This window comes from Triticum dicoccoides, chromosome 4B (genome assembly GCF_002162155.2).
Source record: "Triticum dicoccoides isolate Atlit2015 ecotype Zavitan chromosome 4B, WEW_v2.0, whole genome shotgun sequence".
Taxonomy (NCBI): Eukaryota; Viridiplantae; Streptophyta; class Magnoliopsida; order Poales; family Poaceae; genus Triticum; species Triticum dicoccoides.
Genome location: NC_041387.1, coordinates 12,468,537 through 12,473,364, shown reverse-complemented (window position 1 = coordinate 12,473,364; position 4,828 = coordinate 12,468,537).

Genomic DNA, 4,828 nt, shown 5'->3' with positions numbered 1-4,828 from the left:
TGTGGGAAAATTATATTGGGAGAAACACTTTGGGGGGGGGGGGTCCAAAAGAAGCAAGGGGATTCACACTTTTGGCAAGGAGTGTTGAATTGTAAAATACTTTTCTTGTCCCGTTGTAAATTTAAAGGGGGAAATGGGGGAGAACTAGATTCTGGGAAGATAACTAGTCAGGACCTAGTAGTCTGGTAGTAATCTTTCCAGATTTGTATAACATCTCCCTTTGTCACAATGTTACTGTCTCTCCTGTCTTCTCCTCTAGACTCACTGGATTAAAATTCCGTAGAGTGTTAACAAGGGAAAAAGTGATACAGTGGCAGACGTTATTGGAGATATGTAAAGGAACCATTTTAAATAAAGATGATGATAAACTCTCCTGGATACCTGAGGTATCAAGAGAATATAGTTTCAAATCCTTTTACTCTATGTTGCAATTTGGAGATAAATGTCCAAAAAGGTTCTTATGGAAAGTTAAAATACCACCTAGAATCAAAACTTTCATTTGATTAGTTACTAAAAGAAGTATACTAACCAGAGATGTTCTGTTTTACAGAGGAGGAAAATGTGAGAAATGGTGCTTGTTCTGTGGAAACAAGGAGACCATTTATCATCTTTTTTTCGAATGCTCTCTGGCTAGATACATGTGGAGTGTTGTGAGTCATATCACAGGAATACAGTGCAACTTTTACAGCATGGATGCATGTTATACTTGGTTGGGAGGTTTTAGATCTGACAAGAAGAAGTTTATTTTCGTTGGAGTGGCAACTTTAATCTAGAGTATTTGGAAAACTAGGAATTTAGCTTGTTACCAACATATTTGGCCTGCTGATCCTAGTGTGTGATGTTCAAGATGGCACATTGGATTAATGACTGCAGTATTTTGCAGGTGAAGGAGGAAAAAAAAGGTGGAACTACAACAGGGCGCAAAGCTGCTGGAATGAGTCACCGGTGAGATCTTCCTAGCACGAAGAGGACGGTCATCTTGGATTCCAATGATTGAAGGCTGAGCAAGAGTGGATTATGAAGTATCATTGAAGAGGAAAAGCCTACCCTGTAATATCTGAGGATATGGTGTCATAGGTTTTAATTCCTCGGTTTGTTCCATCTCATCTAGTCTATGTCCTGATTGAGAACAGACTAGTGAGATTTTGTTTTTTTGGAGAGTCGAGAGGATGTTGAACTAAGATGAGTGTTTTGGCTGTAATAACAATGATATATGGTTTTGTTAATGAAATCGCGGGTGATCCCTTTTACAAAAAAAGGAGCAAATCATTATTCTAGGCGCTTGAATCAACATTTTTTTACGGGTAAAGAACTTTATTCCTCAGGTAATAGACATATCATGTACAATGAGATGAGAAATAAAGTTCGGAATTGAGCTATCCCAAACCTTAGACGATCTATTACTAAAGGAGTATTTTGCTAAGCTACCTGCTACACTGTTGGCTTCGCGGAAACAATTGATCACGTCCACCTTTGTTAGGCCTGCAATAAGAGCTTTACATTCAGAAAACACAGCTGCATCTGGGCCTAAATAAACATCTTGATTGATTGCTTCAACAATGTTGGAGCTATCCAATTCGATTTTCACCAAATTGCAGCCAATGTTGCCAGCCAAGTAAAATCCATTCCGGATCACCGCCATCTCCATCACTCCTGCACTTATGACATGCGGCATAAACCACACAGCTGCAGCTACAAACTCCACATGGTCATCGCGAGCTACTGCTCCTATAGCTCCAGTCATAGTCCCAACACAAAATAAAGCATCTACGTTAATTTTAACAGTTCCTCTACTTGGTTTTCTCCACATGTGATCATGATTTTGAACCGGTAGATTTGGAGTATATGCGTGCACAAAGTTTTTTGCTACCACCTTGATAGATACTGTAGTACACTCCGTTGGTCTGATTTCCTCTCCTTTAACAAACTGACGCCGCTGTCATCAGATGTACCAACTCGCCACCGCAATTAGTTCTGCCATAGGAAGCTCCCCAATAGGGGATCGCCCCCTCATCAGAATATCCATGGTGATAGCACCAGATTGGTCTTCCCCAAATGCTTCAATTATTTCCTCCTTTAGCCCTAGTTGGGTCCAGACCTCCAACGCTCGCTTGCAAGTGAATAGGTAGTGCTGTGAATCTTCAAACCCAATATGACAGTTTGGGCATTGTGTAGAAGTTGGGATATGTGTACCAGCTAGTGCTACTAGACACGATAGTACCTCACGAAGCACTTTCACACAAAGAGTTTAACCTTCCCTGGTATCTTAAGGCTACAAATATTTTTCCACGAGTCACATTCTTGGTAACTACTTGTTCCATTACCGTGGTTCCAATGGTGTCCAAATTGGAGTTCAAATTCAACAATATATGTTGATCGTACCAAGAAAGTACCAGAACGACTGTGATGCCAAGCTACAAAATCATCCATCACTTCCACCGAAGTGGTATTTGTAATATTCTGTGAACATCGACGGGTGAGAACACAGAACGTTAAGAGCTTAATCCCATTGGGCAGTGTGTGGATCAGTCAATTCTTCTACTTTCCCTAACATACTTGTTCCTCTTGGTGTGCTGACCTTCCTAGATTCACTAGGTTGGAATCCAAGGATCGTCCCAGATATTAATCTGTGATTCAATGCCCACCCCCCAAATGCATCCCCTTTTGAATGTCTGTGCCTGCGCTAATACTTTGCCATGTAAAAAAAGAACCCTTCTTAGGGACTGCATTGAGTATATCTCCATCTGGGTAGCATTTTGCACTAAGAACTTTTGCACACAAAGAGTCTGGATTCTGGAGTAGTCGCCAACATTGTTTTGCTAGTAAAGCAAGGTTAAAACTGTGTAGGTCTCTAAACCCCAAGCCTCCATTCCTTTTTGGATGCACAATTTTCACCACGCAAACCAGTGCATTTTCTTTTTCTCCTCACTATCTCCCCACCAAAAACCTTCAATCTCATCGGTTATCGTTTTGCATATCCCTTTAGGCAATTTGAAAACAGGCATAGTATATGAGGGGATTGCTTGAGCCACTGCCTTTACTAAGATTTATTTTCCTTGGATGGATAAGACCTTCTCCTTCCAACCTTTCAGTCTTTGACAAATTTGATCAATTTGATGGTGAAAACAATCACTTCTATCCACTCCCACAATAGTGGGGAGACAAAGATATTTATCTGACAATGCTTCAATCATGATATCAACACTCCTGCAGGCATGTTCCCTGGGATTGACATTTGCGATAGGACTAAAAAATATGCTTAATTTCGCCATACTCACAAGTTGTCCAGAGCTTGCACAATAAGAATCCAACACTCTCTTCAAAGTGTTTGCATTCTGAATAGTCGCTTTCATAAGGATCAATGAGTCATCTATAAAAAGAAGGTGAGATATAGATGGAGCATTTCTACAAACACGGATACCTTCTAGTGCACCCACTTCCTCTTCATGAGCCAGCAAACTAGACAGTCCTTCAGAACAAAGCAGAAAAAGATAGGGAGACAAGGGGTCACCCTGCCTTAGACCTCTCGTGGGTAAAAACTCATCAGCTTCTGTGCCATTAAATCTTACTCTGTAATTCACCGATGATACATATGCCATAACCATCTCAAACCAGTAAGTATGAAAGCCAAGCTTCAACATAATTTGCTCCAGGAAATTTCATTCAACCCGATGATATGCCTTTAACATGTCGAGTTTAACTGCACAATACCCATCAGACCCATGGATTTTCTTCTTTATTGCATGAAAATATTCATGTGCCACCAACACATTATCTGTAATTAGTATGCCTGGCACAAAGGCACTCTGGGTTGGAGCGATAACTTCAGGACATATTTTCTTGAGCCTATTAGCTATCATTTTGGAATAATTTTATAGATCACATTGCACAAGTTAATAGTCCGGTACTGGGTAATTACCTTTGGACTTTCCACCTTAGGGATCAACACAATATTATTCTGATTCCACCCTTCAGGTATTCTCCGCTTGTTTATTGCTCCAAAACCTCATCTGTTAATTGATCGCCAAGGATGTGCCCGCCGTTGGGCCAACTCATTCTCGCGCGCTTCAGGCGAGCGCTCGGAGAGGCTCATGCCAAGAGTATCCATAAATCGGACTACTCAAATTGATTAGGCGAACACAAAACCACTGACCACACTTGAGAGTTGACTGAACCAGACCCCTCAAAGCTTCGTCAAACGTCCGGGCTTTCCAGCACTCCTCATACTTAACCCATATATAAGGGCAATATGAGGAGTACCCGGGCGTGTTCGGTTAGTGGTCCAGCATGTGCCACATAGAATTTGACACACCGCAGACCACCTTTTTTCTTTCTTTGCTCTTTCTACTCTTTCTCTTTTCATCCCCACCAATCACACGCATGTGACCGAATATATAGGGAAAAATGGATCATGGTTGTGTGCACGGACAAACAGGGACTCAAACAGACACGTGTAGACAACGACAAGGCACATCCGTGAATGTTTGAGAGGTTAAAATTTGTCAAGGCCGGCTGTAGATGCTCTAAGCGAGGTATAGGCATGCCCAAGCTCGGGTTAACAATGCTACAAATTTGTGCGTGAGTACCATCCTCGGGCTGGTCTGGATTTTGTTTCGGCCTAAAAATTGAAGTCCAAACCCAACCCAAAATAGCAGATGGGGGTTGCAAAACCGCGACGTCTATATCTCGCCCATCGGAAGTTCCATTGTACACTCTTCTTAAGCAATTTTTGCATCACTTTATAACTAGGATGACCGAGTTCTTCTCCTCCCTATCCGCTTGCATGCTAGGGGCTCAGGCACTCTCTCATTTGGGAGCTCGTCCTTCC